Below are 20001 nucleotides of genomic sequence, written 5' to 3'. Positions count from 1 at the left end.
ACATGTTAGGAATACAATATAAACTAGAAAATAGAATTTAACATGAATGCATTGATGGATAAGCCTCCGTCCACGTTAGATGTCAATCCACTATGTCTGATTATAAATGAAAGTTAAATAAAAAAAATTGAAGGTCACATGACAACATGACAGAGGTCACGAGAGGATATAAACAAGTAGGAGAGACAAAATCAGATGCTTCAAATGCAGTTATGGTCTGTTTAATTTTAAAAAACTAAAATTAAAGTCTATTAAATAAAAAAACAATCAATTAAACTAAAATTAAAAATTGTTTCTTTTGTTTAATTATGAGTTCAGTTTGGTTGTAATCCTTCAGTGGTTCACAAGTTATTGCGGAAACAAAATGATTTTCAATTAAAGGGCACATGTCCCCACCTTGACCTTTGATGTTTTGAACCCAAAATGTAATCAGTTGACCTTTGTATTACAGCCTATACTTGTGCCAAGAATGGTTGAAATCCGTTCAGTGGTTCACAAGTTATTGCGCTAACATATATTTTCAATGAAAGGTCATGACATTTAAACCAAAAATTTAATCAGTTTAAACACCTTTGTATCATAAATTCACGATACATACTTGTACCAAGTTTGGTCAACATCTGTTCAGCTGTTCATAGAGGCTCAGGGAGATGGAACTGAGGTTGTTTTTGGAAACGGAATTTAGGCTTCACAGCAGCGTTTTCTCCACTCGGTAAAGCATGCCGTTTTCATCGTGTCGTAATAGCATGCAAAATGACGTATACAGTACTGTCCTGCATTACAATACATGTATCGTCTAGCCATGAATTGTACCCCCAGCAGATATAGAATCACCATCTCTCTTGCAGTGTATTAAATAAATCATTATTAATCTAAATTCAATCACCATATCAAAATGGGTGGATAGATGCAAACTTAACATGCTGATAACTTCAATTGGCTCTGTTGCCAACAACATCTGCTGTTGATGTTGATGTTGTTGATGTTGTCTGTTGTTGATGTTGATGTTGTTGTTGCCATCATCATCTGTTGATGTTGTTGCCATCAACATCAACACTATCTGCCATGATCTTTCCTGGGAAAACCACATTTCAACTCTGGCCTCCAAAGCCAGTTGCCGACTGGGCATCCTCCGTCGTGCGAAGTCCTTCCTTGGCACACCTGAGCTCCTCACCACATACAAGGCTTTCATCTGCAGCTCAATGGAATACTGCTCTCCCCTCTGGGCTGGTGCTCCTGCCTCACACCTAGCTCGTCTTCACGCTGTTGAAACCAAAGCGTTCAGAATCATTGGAATCTCCCGCGATGAAGCTAACTCCAAGGGCCTCTCACTCACTCACCGCAGGCAGGCTGGTGGTCTTTCCGTCTTCTACCGACTCCTCTCTGGCCTTGCCCCCCCAGCTCTCTCTGGGCTCTGTCCCCCAAATATTCCTACAGGTCGCACAAGATCTGCCTGCAACCCTCTTATGGTTAAACTGCCAAAATCAAGACTCTCTGCTCACCTTCACTCCTCTTTTCTCCCGCCTCTGGAACAAACTCCCTCACTCTCTTCAATCCCACTCCACCCTCCAGGTCTTTAAAACAGCTCTTCACCACCATCTCTTATCTTCCCCCATCCAAAACCTTGATCTTTTCTACCCCCGCTAATTTCACCCCAAATCCACTTTTTTGAAATACCAACTTCTGTCCTGGAAGTCCTTGTGTTTTATATTTCTCCCCCATCCCCCTTCCCACGCCTCCTCCCCCCAAGCCCTCTCCCTCCCACACATCTCCCTGCTCTCAAATGTTGTGTTTGTGTGCTTCCCCTTCTCTCCCCATCTTGTCTTCCGCTCCCTCTTTTTATATATTTTGTTTGTCTGGTTGATTTGATTGTGAAATAAATGTTAGCTCTTTCACGAGCCTCGATTCAGTATACAAAAAAAAACAAAAAAAAAAAACATGCAATGCATGCAACATGCTTCCAGAACATGTTGATTGCTGTTTGTTTTTCACTTTGGTTTATCAGTTCCAGTTCTACCTCATAACATGTCTTCAATTTAGGATCATAAACCCTGCCTCTGAACATTGCCTAGCAACCAATTAGAATGTAAACAATAGTTTTATTTTATAACTTTTGATATTTTACATAAAATTATTATAGCTGTAGACTATTAAAGAAAGAGCTCATTCTGATTACTCATTCGTAATTTACATCATTCATTTAGCTCCTTGAAGAATGCAAGCACAATCCACTTCGTCAAATATATAAAGATCTTTCACAATCCACTTCGTCAAATATATAAAGCTTATGTTTACTAGGTCTGCATGGAGGAAGCACCCCGGTTTATGCTCGCAGTCAGTAAGCATGTCCCAGAGAATGCGTGTATAAATGTATGTGTATTATCCATACAGATATACTCACATAGCTAGCTCGCTTGGTTCAGCCACACCTGAACCACACCTCCCTTATTCATTTTATCACCAATTTGCAAATCACCAACCCAACTCGCCCCCCTCCACATCTTCCAACCCCTTTTCTCATCTGTCCGACCATCTCCTAGGATAATCTGTCCTTAAGGATAGATCAAGTAACATTAGATCAGATCCTAAAAGTTTATATACGTGATTTCTTTACCAATTGGGATGATCTCATCTTCACAATTTTCCGATTTTGATAACCTGGGCAACATTATGACATGCAAGGCTTGCAGGCTGCTGTTGTCAGTGTCTGGGATTGCATCACACAGTCCCAATTCTACATTGGTGAAACTGGAAGGAAATTGAAACAAAGGCTCGGTGAACATGGTAGAGAAATTAGGCTTGGAAAGGTGACAGTCATTCATAGCACGTTATTGCCTGCAATCTGGTCACAAATTTGACATGGATGAGACGCGTGTCCGAGACACGACATCAAACAAATTTCACAGATTGGGAATGGAGGCATGTGGCACATCAAGAGTCAAGAGGGTGGTCTAACTGATGAGATATTGGAAAAACACACACAATACACACCTCTGATATAAATGGCAAAAACCAGATAGGGTGAGCAAAAAACAGCACTCGATCCACACACCACACCCAAACATGTATAACACCCAACAGAAATTCCACCAACACAACATACAGATCACCATGTCCAACCCAGACATGAACCCATGAATCTTCTTTCCTGACTTTTGAAGAAAAAAAAAGTCATAAAAAATGTCGATATTCCTTTGTTTGTTACCAAAAAAATATTTAATTGGTATCATCAACATTAGAGATTATATTACCAACAGCATGAAAATACTGTTCAATGTTCAAATACGAGTATATGAGAGAAGACCGGACAATTAATCAGTAAAGCGGGAAAATCATCTCTCCAACTTCAGAGGTGGCCTGGCATTCAGCGCTTCAGACAGCTATCTGTTTAACGGGTCAGGTGTGTGTGTGTGTGTGTGTGTGTGTGTGTGTGTGTGTGTGTGTGTGTGTATGTGCGCGCGCGTGCGTGCGTGCGTGTGTGTGTGTGTGAAAGAGAGGGATAGAATTGTGAGGAACAGAAATGAAAAAACGCGATGTGTGTGTATACACACACACACACACACACGCACACACACACACACACACACACACACACACACACACACACACACACACACACACACACACACACACACACACACACACACACACACACACACACACACACACACACACACACACACACACACACACACACACACACACACACACACACACACACACACACATATATATATATATATATACACATATATATACATATATACATATATATATATACATATATATATACATATATACATATATATATATATATACATATATACATATATACATATATATATATATACATATATACATATATACATATATATATATATACATATATACATATATATATATATACATATATATATATATACATATATATATATATACATATATATATATATACATATATATATATATACATATATATATATATACATATATATATACATATATATATATATATATATATATATATATATATATATATATATATATATATATATATATATATATATATAGTCGTGGCCAAAAATATTGGCACCCTTGCACTTTTTTCAAATAAAATTGGCACCCATTTCTTCCAGAAAATTGCTGAACTTTAAAAAATCTTTTGGTACCGACAGATGTATTTCTTTGTTTTGCAGTGGAACAAAACAAAAAAGGTGAAAAAATTACGAAATCTTAGCTTATTCCACACAGAAATCTTAAAATGTCCCAGACAATATTATTGGCACCTTTTAGAAGTTGTTCGAAATAATTAGATTTCAAGCAGGTGATTCTCCTTTACTTTGGAGTTGAACTCACCTGTAGTGAGTTACAGGTGCCTGCAATATAAAAATCACTCATTCAACCAGTTTGAATGGAGAAAGGAGTCATTCTGCTGTTTTGTGTCACTGTGTGTGTACCGCAATGAGCATGGAGAAAAGAAAGAAAACCAGAGAATTGTCTGAGGAGGTCAGACACAAGATTTTAGCCAAGCATGGACAATCTCAAGGCTACAAGTCCATCTCCAGAGACCTTGATGTACCTGTGTCCACCGTACGCAATGTTATCAGGAAGTTTAAGGCCCAGGGCACTGTAGCCCACCTCCCTGGACGTGGCCGCAAGATAAATCTTGATCGAAGATTGCAGCGAAGAATTGTTTGAATGGTGGAGAAAGCACCTTAATCAACTGCCAAACAGATTCAAGCTGACCTTCACACACAAGGTACAACAGTTTCAACTCGCACCATCCATCGCCAACTCAATGAAAGGGGTTTCTATGGTAGGAGACCCAGGAGGACCCCACTGCTGAGAGAGAGACGTAAGAAAGCCCAACTGGAGTTTGCAAAAACCCACCTGAACAAGCCAAAATCCTTCTGGGAGAATGTCCTGTGGACAGATGAGACCAAATTTGAGCTTTTGAAACCAATTGGTTCATATGGGTCTTCCTAACATCTAGGCATTTGTAAACTTATTTTAGCAATTCACTTTCAAAACCTCAACTCTGATCTGTGTGCAGCTCCTCAGTGATACCATGCTGAGACAGAAAACATTTTACAAATGTTCCCTTGGCGAATGCGAGGTAATGAGTCCAATATGTCCATCACTACCTGCTCAAGGGAGCCCCCCACGTGATACCATTGTATTGGGGCCTCGCCCTCTCCCTATGCTGGTCCCTTTTTGTTGGCACAAGCATCACATGCTCGTGTCACCAAAAAGGGACTAGCATGGAGGGTGTGTCCACAATGCCTCGCTCTCCATCCATTGCACATCTCTAACCAAATCGACCCAATAAAACCGTCTTGTTGTAATTTAACTTATGCACAAAGGTTCGTCGGCTTGTGCACCAGGCACGTGTTTTAAACCAATGCTTAAAATTTCAGTGGCCGCATCATCAACTGGGCAGCTTCATCAGGAAACTCAATCCACTTTCTGTACAAAATATGATTATGAAGTGCCAATGTCTGCCTCTCTGACCAATAGGCCTTAACCTGGGCCTGAAAAAGTGTGACTTCCACCTTGCTGAGTCTTTCACCTGACCTTAACCAATTTGTGGATGTGGCCCAGCACCAAGTCTTCTCACTGAGCCGCAACCTAATCCAATATTCTAAATTCCTCTTCTGCGGTTAGTGGTAAGGTTATTTCCACTACCCTTGCTCCACTGACGAGAATAGATGACGGATTTTCTGCTTTGCTGAGCATTTCTGGATTCCGTGTTCTCTTTTTGCATGTAAAATTTACAGTTTTGCTCCTTAAGGGGAGCCAAGAGAGTGTATCGGTGTTTACATTATTTTGCCAGCCCTATGTTCCACATTGAAATTGTACAGCTGCAATTTCTCAAACCACATCGTAATTTGATCATCAGGTTCTTTGACATGTAGAAGCCATTGCAAGGAGGAATGGTTTGTTCTCACCACAAATTGTCTCCCATACAAGGGGCATCTCTCAAATTTCACCTGTTCCTCCCTCTGTTGTTGTTTCCGGATGCAGCCTATGGCTGCTGGTTTGCATAATTTCTCTGGAAGCGCATTTGTGCCGTGATGCAGTGCCCCAATTACAAGTGAGCTGGTACTCAATTTTCCAACCTTGGAAAGATGACAGGCTGAGTCAACCCACCGGCGTTAATTCAACGATCGACCGGGATTCAAACTCAGGATCTTAGGATCCCAAGCCAGTACCCTAACCATTAAGCCAACACCAGGCTTAGTTCCTCCCTCTTGGCCAATGGAAGCCACCGAGTAGGCTGTCAAACAGGCCAGGTCACTGCAATCTTAATTTAGTAATTTACCAGGCCCGTGCATCCACTGTCCTTAGAAGACAAGGAAAAGACATCCAGATTCATGCCTATCAACTCATGAAATGCCACCTATTGCTCATACGAATTCACGGCTATCAATTCATGCAATTCCACCTGTTGCTCATTGCCTTTACCATGTCTTTAATTTTCTCAGGATAATTGTTTAGATCACAATGGCCTTCCCTCTGGGTCTGACTTGGTGGGATGTATGGCCCTCACCACTGCAATTTGAGCACAGCTGGTAGCTGGTGATCTTCACACCCTTCTTCAAAATTCGTGGCTCTGCGCTTACGTTAATTAACCTGATGGCTACCACCGATGTCAGGTTCAATGAGGGGGCAACCGACTACTATACCCTCCATGGGCCATTCTGCAAGCAATCCTATCAGACTGCTCCTCTTGGGTCAGTAAAGCCAGCAACACTGCCAGGACGACCATCTCAGTGCTGGGAGGAATGTTGACCGAGTTGGGCATCTCCAACCCCCTTAGTTCCCTCTCATCATTGGCTCGTTCTCCTTCCAAAGGCACCTCCCTCCTCTGACCCTACCCGAAGGATGCTGTTTCCCATGTCGATCTGGCAGCCATTGGTGGTCAGTCCAAACAAATTAAGCATAAGTCACACACTTCTGCTACCCAAACGTCTATTCTTTGTTTTGTTCTGCCACATTCCAAAGTGACAGAACCATGTCCAATGATCAGTACAATTGCGCTCCCATTGCCAGCTGTAAATAATGGGTTTTCAGACAGCTGAGCCCCTTCAGGCATTCTTCACTCTGATTCTGGATTACAGGGCTCACAATTGTAGCGCTTGCTTTTGTGTGCACTATAGCGTTAACAGTCTCGCCTTCAATTTTGCACCAAATTTTTTAATTACCAGAGGCAATTTGTCCACATTTAACAATACGTCTCAGAAATGAGGACTCACAAACCACCTTAAGTGTGGAGCATGGCCCTCTGTGCCAGGCACTTACTGGTTTCCCTGAACATGCATAGTGAGGTTGTGGAACCTGTGGGCTGCTTTTGGAAATTCCTGGTGGTGGAGTTGGCAGTCTTGGATGGTTAGGCTTCTTTTGAGGTGCCTTGCAAACCCTCTCGTGGTGGTAGGGATTGCCACAATTAAAACAACAGACCACGTAGAGTGGACTCCACCTATATTGTGAATCTGTATTGCCTGCTGTTTGTCCTGCCAAATTGGTGGCCCTATACATTCAGTGGACCCTATATTGGGTCCACTGAAACTCACCCTTGGACCACTTGGCTGTTACTCAATGTTTGGTAGATACACATGGTGAAGCCGGTCCACCTTGGGACTGCAGGTCTTTTAAGCATCTGGGCAATACCCTCTTCATCAGCCACTGCTTCTTGTTACATGTCACCTCCCCAAACCCCGTTTACGGGAACGCGGCAGAAAGATTTGTTATTTTGAGTGTTCTAAAAACCATGGTAAAACCACACCAAGGCAATTGTGTAGAACAAAACAAGTAATTGTATTAAGAACTCTCACATTCACAATAATAACACTATTCAAGAAAGTACCATGAAAATATCACTTGCATCAAATGAACAATACATATGATGGTACCATCATTCCCCAATGCTCTCAAAGCAATAAACTCATGATACACCAAACGTAAGTGGAATGTAACAATCCCAAAAGTCCGTGCACGAATCTCCACGCGGGGTGAAGGTGGAAGTCGTGCAGAACAGCAAGAACACTGTGCAGGTATCAGCACGGTTGCAGATGAGGAGTTACAAGGTGGGAGGTCAGGCAGCTGGCGGCACGGGGTAACGATCCCCCCCAAAACTTGAACGCAATCCACACCCCCCCCCCCCCCCCCTCACCCCCCTGTCCACCAACGATTAAGCCGATATGGGAACCAACGGCAATCAACAAGATGATGTCGATATGGGAATCCTAGGAACCAAACACGATGGATGCACCAAGCGGATGGCCTCTTCGAGGAAAAAATGGCAGATCGGCCTGTAATGGAGGCTCTTGCTTTCCCGCCAACAATAGCTCACGCTTGGTAATAAAACCTGAGACGCAGGTTTAATTTCAATCGCAACATAGGACGATGCCGCGGGCAATCCCTTTCACGGGAAGCCTCAACTCATTCGCGACCAATGTCAAAAAAGTCCGCTCACAGCCTCGATGCGACTCACGGCTGTGTGTCTCTCATGGCCGTCTCCTCCCCCAACCAATCTCCTCTCCTCTCTCTCCTCTTCCGGTTTCTTTGCCGCGTTTTCCTTTTTCCTTCACAAACATTTATTTTTACCTTTTACTAAAGTTATCTCCATTTCACACAGAAATCTTAACAACAATATTACCTGAAACTAAAAATCCTACAAGTATATAATAACAACAAAGGCGGACGCGACGAATCCGTAACATTCTGGACAAAGAGGTTTCATCTGCCTCACCACCACAAGCAGACAATCACCACCCCGGTGAGAGCGTTTCACCGTTTTCCACTGAGTGGTGAGCTTAGTGTCATAATTTAAGGACACAAATTCCTGCAACAAGAGGCGGAGCCTTAAATCTTAGTCGAGAAGGGCCTCGACATTTTTTCCTAATGCTAGACGCTCCTTATGCCTCAACCGACAAGGGTGAGTACAGGACCCTAACCACATTGAGCATTGGATGTCATGAGCCAATTCCAAAACTGTCTCACTTGGTCGCTTTTTCCAATTCAAGAGCTGAGCTTTCATTAGCTTGCTTTGGTGTTTGATACCAAAATGGCGTTTTAGGGCAAAAACCAATTCTTGCATAAAGGTGGGACCTCTTGGCATGGCTGTTAAAACATCAGTAGCCATTCTCTGCAATGCAGCCAAATGAACCATGCTCTCCTCTTCACCCCAACTGTTTAATCAGCCTAAGCAGTCAAACTGTGAGAAACACTCAAGAGTACCCATCCTACCATATACGTCGTTAATAGGACGGTCATACCCCGGTGGCAGGGTCCTGCTCACTGGGCTCACCACTACTTCCTCTCTCCTTGGCCCTATAAAACAATCAGTCACTATTCCCGTCTCCCCTGGTGACCATCCCAAACTGGGATGTAACTTCTCAGTCTACGTTCCTACTGCTGGCAGTTTCTCCTCCTTCCTTCAACTCACACAACCTACCTGTATTTCTACCGCTCAAGTCACCCCCCCCCCCCCCCCCTTTCATACACGCACCCAACGTGGAGGCTCATCAACCCATTCCTTCTTGAGTAGTCGAAATGCCTCCCTCGCAGCATAAATGTGTGTTCCCACATACCTTTCAATCTCTTCCTCCTGTTTCACCAAGCTGTCACACCTCGCCTCCAGGTCACCACACTTCTGTTCCACAGATGCAAGTTTCCCGCACTGTGCCTGCAAGGTCCCATCCACGTCAGACCTTACTGCTTCCACAGACACGTTCACTCCCTCAAATTCCTGCATTTCCCCTCTTAATCCCAATTTAGGCCCCTCTATAGTTTTTCGCAATCTCTCTACCATCTCCTCTCCTTGTTCCTCCATATACATTGCTTTTTTTACTCTCGTTACCTATCCAATCTTTCTTTTTATTTTTGTATCCAGAGTCAAGGCTTGTGGAAGAGCTATAATACAAAACAGGCCAGGACAAAAGAGAACAAAAAGAGCAGTGGAAACGAGGGTAGGGGAGTTGGAAGGGAAAGGGTGGGTGGGTGGAAGCAGATGGGTGAGGGCAGTGGGTGTAAGATTGTTGATGAAGTTTAGGAACAGGGTTGAGCCCAAAACACTCCTTGTGGCACTCCAGCCTTTACAGGTAGAGGAGATGAGAGGATCCCTTTGAGAGCCAGGAATGGACTGCAAGAGTGGGGGAAGTTGCTAAGCCATGAGAAGAAGTGGCTTTGGATGCCATAGGCAGAGAGTTTGGAGGGCAAGCCAGGTGTCAGGCTGCAGGAAAAGATCGAGATATGTCCAGAAAGATGACCTTGCTCTCATCTGCGAGATGAGAGCCTCCATCCATTATTCGGAGAGTGAATGCAGCGCGTCTAGGGTAGAGACACGGTGTGAATCTGCCCTGATGGTCTGAGATCAGGCTCGTGGAGAAAAGAAAGGATTTTATGTCAACTGTGATGATAGATTACCTGACCTTGCTGATGAAAGGAAGAAAGCTAATAGATCTGCAGTTTGGATCTTGTTGCACCATGTTTTTGAAATGGAATGATGTTGGCTGACTTCCAAGCAGATGGAACATGATCGAGGACAAATGACAGAATGAACAGAGCAGAAAGAATGTGCAAGGTTTTTCAGACCCATGAACTCCCTCTGCCATATCTCTTTTATTTTGAAGCACAATCAATTTCCCTATCTGCTCCTTATTGGCCTGGACCTCCCCATTTGAGGGTCTGCAGTCCATCATTCAACTTCCGCAACTCATCCACCATGATGTGCTGACCAGCATTGAGCTTGGTCTTAAGCTCAGCCACAGTTTTGTCCAGGGTGGCCACCATTTTATCTTGGGCAGCCATCATTTTATCTTGCCTTGCCCCAAGGTCAGCATTCAACTGCTGCTGGTAGGCCCTTAACTCAGCTTTCATTGTCCCAATCTTAGCCACTATTTGGGAGAGGTCAGGCCCTGGGGGCATCCATCCAGCACTGATGCTAGGGCTGGGATGGGGGTGGGGTCGGGCTGCTGTGGGGGGCCTCCATCATTAACAATGTCATAATTTTACTTGCAGCATCAAATTTTGCATGACTTTCATCTATTTAGTTTGAAGTATACAGTGCCCTGCACAAGTATTGGAGCAGTGGAGTCAAATTTTACTCAATAAATTTGGATTTCAGATCAAAATATGAATATAAGGTAAGTGTACAGAAGGTCAGCTTTTATTTCTTCGTATTTATATGTATATGTGCATATATATATATACAGTGCATTCAGAAAGTATTCAGACCGCTTCACTTTTTTCACATTTTGCTATGTTGCAGCCTTATGCTGAAATAGTTTAAATTCATTTTTTCTCTCTTCAATCTACACTCAATACCCCATAATAATGAGGAGAAAACAGGATTTTAGAAAGTTTTGCAAATTTATTAAAAAGAAAAAACTGAAATATCACATTGACATAAGTATGGATTCAGACCCTTTGCTATTGCTAGGGCACTTGAAATTTAGCTCAGGTGCCTCCCATTTCTCTTGATCATCTTTGAGATGTTTCTACACCTTGATTGGAGTACACCTTTTTTTTTTTTTTTTTTTTTGTATACAAGATCGAGGCTCGTGAAAGAGCGAACATTAATCACACAGAAAGACAAACCGACACATACAACATATAACATAGGGAGCGGTACACAAGATGGGGAGAGAGGGGGAAGGACACAAACACAACATTTGAGAGCAGGGACCGAGAGACATGGAGACATCGAGAGATCTGAGAGAGGGCGGGGGCTTTGGGGGGGGGGGGGCGTGGGAAGGGGGCGGTGGGAGAGGTATAAAACATATGGACACTGTCAGGACTTCCAGGAAAGAAGTTGGAATTTCAAACAAGGTGGATCTGGGGTGAATTAGCGGGGGTAGAAAAGATCAAGGTTTTGGATGGGGGAAGATAAGAGATGGTGGTGAACAGCTGTTTTAAAGACCTGGAGGGAGGAGTGGGATTGAAGGGAGTGAGGGAGTTTGTTCCAGAGGCGGGAGAAAAGAGGAATGAAACAGTGAAGGTGAGCAGAGAGCCGAGATTTCGGCAGTTTAACCATCAGAGGGTTGCTGGCAGATCTTGTGCGACCTGTAGGAATATTTGGGGGACAGAGCACAGAGAGAGCTGGGGTTGCAAGGCCGGAGAGGAGTCGGTAGAAGACAGAAAGACCACCTACCTGCCTGCGGTGAGTGAGTGAAAGGCCCTCAGAGATAGCTTCATCGCGGGAGATTCCAATAATTCTGAAAGCTTTGGTTTCAACAGCGTGAAGCCGAGCTAGGTGTGAGGCAGGAGCACCGGCCCATAGGGGAGAACAGTATTCCATTGAGCTGCGGATGAAAGCCTTGTATGTGGTGAGGAGCTCAGGTGTGCCGAGGAAGGACTTCGCACGACGGAGGATGCCCAGTCGGCGACTGGCTTTGGAGGCCAGCTTGGAAATGTGGTTTTCCCAAGAAAGATCATGGCAGATAGTGAGACCCAAAATCTTGAGCGACAGAACTTCTTGGAGAGGATTGTTGAGAAAGTAGATGGGAGGGTTGTCCAGTCGATCTTTTCGGAGAGACATAGTAAGAGTGTGAGATTTGTCAGGATTGAAAGACATGTTCCACTTGTTTGACCAGTCTGTGATTTTGTCCAGGTCTTCAGAGAGTGAGGAGGCAGCAGACTGCTGATCTGAGGGAAGAGGAATGGAGCGGCAGAGAGTGGAGTCATCAGCAAAGAGATAGAGAGGATTTTCGAGAGAGTCAGAGAGATCATTGATGAAGACCAGAAAAAGCACGGGGCCCAGAACACTGCCTTGGGGAACTCCAGCCTGAACAGGAAGAGGAGATGAGAGAAACCCATTCAGGGCCACACGTTGACGACGACTAGAGAGGAAGTCCGCCAGCCATGCGTGGAGATTTCCATGGATACCAAAGGAGGAGAGTTTGGTGAGCAGAGCGGGGTGCCAGACCGTGTCGAAGGCACGTGATATGTCGAGGGAGACAGCTCTAATTTCCTGTTTGGCATTGAGGACCTCCATCCATTGTTGAGACAGCAGAAGCAGCATGTCCAGAGTAGAGTGACCTGGTCTGAAACCAAATTGATGATCAGAGATCAAGCCATTGGAGAAGAGGAAAGAATTGATTGGACATTGGACTTACTGTGGTAAATTCAATTGATTGGACATGATTTGGAAAGGTACACACCTGTCTATATAAGGTCTCACAGCTGACAATGCATATCAGAGCAAAAACCAAGCCATGAGGTCGAAGGAACTGCCTGCAGAGCTCAGAGACAGGATTGTGTCGAGGCACAGATCTGGGGAAGCCTACAAATAAATTTCTGCTGCATTGAAGGTTCCCAAGAGCACAGTAGCCTCCATCTATCTATCTATAATTCCAGTAATCTCTGTCTGTACGTTTGTACGTTTGTCTGTCTGTGACCGCTGTTTCTCGACAACCACGGGTCCGATATACTTTTAACTTGCCAGGTATATTGCTGGGGACCCGAGGATGTGCCTTTTCAAGGTTTCATATTAATCGGACAATTACTTACCGAGCTATGTACAAAAAACGATTCAACCAATCAGAGAGCAGCGAACGATCGCGTGTGCCGGCGTTGCGAATGGACCAAACCATTCCATGTAAATAGAGGGGGGGGGGGGGTTCTGTGGTCGTTGCGAATGGACGAAACCATTTCATGTAAATAGAGGGGGGGGATTGTCACTGTACTCGCAAGCCGTTCGCCGTTCGCTTTGGCGTTGCGAATGGACCAAACCATTTCATGTAAATAGAGGGGGGGGATATAATTTTAGATAGATATATAGTACGGGCATATATATAGTACGGGCATGCCCTAGTAATTCTTAAATGGAAGAAGTTTGGAACAACCAGGACTCTTCCGTGAGCTGGCCGCCCGGCCAAACTGAGCTTTCGGGGGAGAAGGGCCTTGGTAAGAGAGGTGACCAAGAACCGATGATCACTCTGGCTGAGCTCCAGAGATCCTGTGTGGAGATGGAAGAAACTTCGAGAAGGACAACCATCACTGCAACACTCCACCGATCTGAGCTTTATGGCAGAGTGGCCAGACGGAAGCCTCTCCTCAGTGAAAGACACATGAAAGCTCGCTTGGAGTTTGCAAAAAAGCACATAAAGGACTCTCAGATTGTGAGAAACAAGATTCTGTGGTCTGATGAAACCAAGATTGAACTGTTTGGCCTCAATTCTAAGCGTCATGTCTGGAGGAAGCCAGGCACCGCTCATCACCTGCCCAATACCATCGCAACGGTGAAGCATGGTGGTGGCAGCATCATGCTGTGGGGGTGTTTTTCAGCAGCATGGACTGGGGACTGGTCAGGTTTGAGGGAACAATGAACGGAGCAAAGTACAGAGATATCCATAATGGAAACCTGAAACAGAGCGCTCAGGACCTCAGATTGGGCCGAAGGTTCACCTTCCAACAGGACAATGACCCGAAGCACACAGCAAGACAATGCAGTGAGACCTTATATAGACAGGTGTGTGCCTTTCCAAGACAACTTAGGGACAACTCTGTGAAGGTCCTTGAGTGGCCCAGCCAGAGCCCTGACTTGAACCCAATCAACATCTCTGGAGAAACCTGAAAATGGCTGTCAACTGATGGTCCCCATCCAACCTGACAGAGTTTGAGAGGATCTGCAGAGAAAAATGGCAGAAAATCCCCAAATCCAGGTGTGCAAAGCTTGTCGCGTCATACCCAAGAAGACTCAAGGCTGCAATTGCTGCTAAAGGTGCTTCAACAAAGTACGGAGTTAAGGGTCTGAATACTCATGTCAATGTGATATCAGTTTTTTGTTTTTTAATAGGTTTGGAAACTTTTTAAAATCCTGCTTTCTCTTTGTCATTATGGGGTATTGAGTTTAGATTGATGAGTGAAAAATGAATTAAACGATTTCAGCATAAGGCTGCAACATAACAAAATGTGAAAAAAGTGAAGGGGTCTGAATACTTTCTGAATGGTGTGTATGTGTGTATGTGTGTGTGTGTGTGTGTGTGTGTGTGTGTGTGTGTGTGTGTATATGTATGTATATATATATATATATATATATATATATATATATATATATATATATATATATATATATATATATATATATATATATATATATATATATATATATATACATATATATATATATATACAGTGGAACCTTGACTTACGAGTTTAATTCGTTCTGTGACCGAGCTCGTAACTCAAATTGCTCGTTTCTCAAATCAAATTTCCCCATTAAAATGCATTGAAATGCTATTAATCCGTTCCAGCCCGCCAAAAACCACACCAATTTTTTTTTAAATATACAGTATATATAAAAATATCTCGCGCTTTATATTTCACCTGTATGCAGCATACAAGTTGGCAGGATGGCCTGGACTGGAGGTACGCACACTTGACTCTAAAGTCTAAACTGTCCAGCCTGGGTTTGAATCCCGACCCAGCTATAACCTGTCATGGGTGAATCACAGGCAGGGTGATTCATCAATGTGTGTACCGCTAAACTGGGCGCCCCGTTTGCGTCCCATTAGTTGTTGGATGTTAAGGATCTCACCGTGTTTTCCACAAAGAGAAGGCGAGCTATCGCCGGCACTCTGAACAAGTTGTGGCCTGGCATGCTCTTCTCCTCTGCCGTTATATACGTCCTCCTCGGCATCTTTTTCCAGAAGAGCCCTGTCTCGTCACAGTTGAAGATTTGCTGGGGGATGTATCGTTCGGCTTCTATCAGTTCGGCAAAAGTTATAATAAAATCTTCAGCTGCCTTCACATCCGCCTCACCAAGTCGACAACACGCATACCTCGCTCATGTTTTTCGACGATTGCGTGTTTTATATCCAAGCACATCATCCTCTTCTTCTTCTCAGTTATAATAAAATCTTCAGCTGCCTTCACATCCGCCTCACCTAGTCGACAACACGCACACCTCGCTCATGTTTTTCGACGATTGCGCGTTTTATATCCAAGCACATCATCCTCTTCTTCTTCTCAGTACCGTGTTTTCCACAAAGAGAAGGCGAACTATCGCCGGCACTCTGAACAAGTTGTGGCCTGGCATGCTCTTCTCCTCTGCCGTTATATACGTCCTCCTCGGCATCTTTTTCCAGAAGAGCCCTGTCTCGTCACAGTTGAAGATTTGCTGGGGGATGTATTGTTCGGCTTCTATCAGTTCGGCAAAAGTTATAATAAAATCTTCAGCTGCCTTCACATCCGCCTCACCAAGTGGACAACACGCACACCTCGCTCATGTTTTTCGACGATTGCGTGTTTTATAGCCAAGCTCATCATCCTCTTCTTCTTCTCAGCACTGCACGTGGCACTCACTTTCTTAGGCCCCATGGTTAAAACTAAGAAATTTTCCAAAATAACCAAAATGCGAAAACAAAAATGCAGCGATATACGGCAGAGATACTGTACTTGCACGGCAAGATAACCACGTGACCAGAACCCACCTGGTGGCGGCTGGCGTAAACTCAAAATACCCAACATGCGAAAACAAAAATGAAGCGATATACGGCAGAGATACTGTACTTGCACGGCAAGATAACCACGTGACCAGAACCCACCTGGTGGCGGCTGGCGTAAACTCAAAATAACCAACATGCGAAAACAAAAATGCAGCGATATACGGCAGAGATACTGTACTTGCACGGCAAGATAACCACGTGACCGGGTGGCGAAAGCTCGTAACTCAGATCTCGGCTCGCATCTCAAAGCAATAAACCGCCCGAGCGACGGCTCGTATCTCGAAAAACTCGTAATTGGGGCACTCGTAAGTCAAGATTCCACTGTATATATATATATATATATATATATATATATATATATATATATATATATATATATATATATATATATATGTATATATATATGTGTATGTATGTATGTATGTATGTATGTATGTATGTATATATATATATATATATATATATATATATATATATATATATATATATATATATATATATATATATATATATATATATATATATATATATATATATATTGTTACAGACGTGGTGGTGGATGTTATTTACCGAGCGGTTTGGTATGACCACGTCTGCACAGGTTACCCGATTATACCCGAACGTTGACTAATCGCGCTACGCTAGGTCAATGAAGGAAAAGACACACGGCTGGGATTAAAATGACACGACACCAGGGATACGGTTCTCAAGATCTCCGGAGGAGATTATATTAAGGCGGAAGGTCAGATTACAACTACAAGAGGGACAGCAAAGGAAGATAGGCACTTAGACACAATCTTATATTATTCCCGACAGACCACAGAGAAACAGGACAAAAACTGACTCACACGGGGATTGATGGCAAGGAAAGCGGGTATTCGATGGCCAGCACAAGGTGCACCTTGTGCTCAGGGACAGGATACTGTACGGTCCAGTAGATGCAGGAGGTTTCACAGCGCTCGAGGTGGCGTCTTGTCGTCTCAAGCTGGGGGCGCATCTCTCTCGCATCCGGTAAGTCGCTGCGTATATCCGGCGGGGAGTGACACGCCCTCGGCTCGTTAGCTCCGCCTCGTGGAATCGGCACGTTGCTTCTCATTGGGTGCGTGCGGGGGGTTTACCAGGCTCCGCCCTTGACGAGGAGCTGACAAGGAGCCCCTTCGTGGTAACCCCGTGGAGCGCATGGTCCGGAGCGCATTGTCAATGGCGGCTAACCGAGCCGGTGTGATGACGCACACTCCCCCGCGCAGCGTCGTTGTTGTTGTAATTGTTGTTGTAGTTGTAGTTGTAGTTGTTGTTGTTGTTGTTTGGGGAAGAAGACGGGAGGAGGCATGGGAAGGTCCTAAACTCACTACTGGTGCCATATAATCACATTCTGGTGCAACGAAGAGTCAGAATTAATGGAAAGGAGTCCTTAACTGACATAGACTAAGAATAACTAGCAAGATGTCCGAAAGTTGTCTACGTGAGATGCGGTGGACCTGGGCACGACATTTAATGGGGGAAAAAGGGGAAGGTCGGTTCTACAGAGTGTTGTTTACAGACAATGGGACTAGGGAATGGGGGATTGGGGATAGTTGGGGAGTATTGGGGAAATAGGGGAATATTTACAAGCGGATATGGAGGCCAAATTCCATATTCGCAACATTGCACCCTCCTCTACCCTCGGGGCGTCCCGACCCGATAAATTTTTACTTACTTTAGTGTGGCACGCAATGTAGTTCCCTCTACTATTAACTCTACCCTGAGTGCGACAGTTTTACAGATATTCACAAATGAGTAAATATGTCCCCCTGCGACGTTGCACCCTTCTCCTCACAGAAACACACCCACAGGATAACCGAATCCGGAAAGAATCCTCAAACTAAACATACAGCCGGTAGGGAGCATTATTTACACAAGACTACGCTGATATTTACACTACGATCCAGGACCTGTTTTTGGAGGGACACATGCAGATGTTATGCATAGAGAGAGCACGCATGCCAGCATCGATACACCAACCCACGAGTGCTCTGTGGCCTACGGCCTTTAATAACGTGCAGAGCACCCTTTCCCAGCACGAAAAGCACCACCCCATCATACAGTCAGCACCATCCGGTGCACCAATAAAGTGTTTATAAATCACCGGTGGTGTCGCAGCCGGCCGATGTTCTGCCGCTGGTCTTGCCTTCATGTGGTGCACTTGGCCTTCTTACTTCTTTAAAAAATCAAGAAAGGCGCCAACCGCGTCCATTTCTGTATTGTGGCCGTCAGGGGGCCAACTATAAGTGGTTCACCTTGTATGGCATAGGTGCCACGTTGACCCATAGGTCCATCCACGGGTGGTGCTTGGCCGCATAAGAACCGCGGTCCATGGTGGGTGGCCACAAACATTGCGGTCCATATGGTGTATCGATCCAGGCAGCAAACAGCGAAAGTGCAGGCCCACAACTGCGAAGCCAGCACCTCTCTCTCCTCTCTCTCTACCCCAAAGCCAGATCCTCGGAGGTGGGAGACAAAAGAAGAAGACAAGTGAGTAAGGTGGTAAGGGCGCAAAAGTGCACGCAATATAAGATGATGCACACTGGGGGCACATGGGAACCAGGTGAGACAGGTACGTTCCTATCGTACGCCCCCCCCCCCCACCAGGTAACCTACATGGCCCCTCCCTTACCCCTTACTGTATCCACACAACACAACACTACCCATAAACATCTACTTTACAAATCAACAAACATCCCTACTGTCTTCCCCGTTCCTCCCATAAACCAAATTCGTCTTCTCTCCCTCCTAACCAATCAAATTTGCAATTTTCAACTCTCATCAAAATTTGCCATTTTCAACTCAACATCAAAATTTGCCATTACCAATTCATCATCAGTCCCTCCTAGGGAGGGAGAGATGGAATCACCCCAATGTCTCATCCACGTCGTGATGCGTCTCACAAATCCTCACAGCAATTCTCATTTCCTGCACACAGAACAAAGAAAACACAGGTGTGGAGTCATCATCATCACCACAGGTAAGTGGCTGCGTATGGTGCGACAGGTTCATCAATCCTAACTATTTCCTAAATGACTTTAACAACTTTACACTACCCGGGGTCTTTCTCCGGCCAAACCATTGGCACTCTTACACTATGGGTTCTAAAAACCAATTCCCATTGGCCAAACTGTGGTGCTCTTCAATTTGGGGTCTCACTCCCCCGATTCATCTCCCGGTGCCCTCGCACAATTTCTGGGCTGTGGCGTGTACCTCTCCCAGCGGGTCTACCCACCTGCACACCTCCACCACTGCAGTTGCCTCCGAGCTTACCTGCTCCTTACCCTAACCTAACTACCTGGGGAAGGCCCTCTGGCGCTCTCCCCACTCGGTGCCCTCTCTGGCACTGGGCTACCCGATCCACACCCGGGATCCTCAGGCACCCACTGACACTAACGGCTCCCAGAGCCCACCTGCGGCCTCACCTGGCCGACATCCTCACAGTGGTGGAGTGCCCAACCAACTACACACACTAACAGGCTACACGCCCAGCCATTTCCACAACACTAATGCACCCATCCACAATTCC

General features: G+C 44.7%; 1 protein-coding gene across 3 annotated transcripts in view; it reads right to left on the bottom strand.

Moving 5' to 3' along the window:
* The window catches only part of LOC137426905 (putative helicase with zinc finger domain), a 331899-nt gene that overhangs the window by 165840 nt on the left and 146058 nt on the right, over positions 1–20001 (bottom strand). The gene's annotated exons all lie outside the window — the stretch shown is intronic.

This window comes from Myxine glutinosa, chromosome 5 (genome assembly GCF_964187855.1).
Source record: "Myxine glutinosa chromosome 5, kmMyxGlut1.1, whole genome shotgun sequence".
NCBI lineage: Eukaryota > Metazoa > Chordata > Myxini > Myxiniformes > Myxinidae > Myxine > Myxine glutinosa.
Note: the sequence above shows the minus strand (reverse complement) of the source record. Positions and strands in the feature narration are given on the sequence as shown.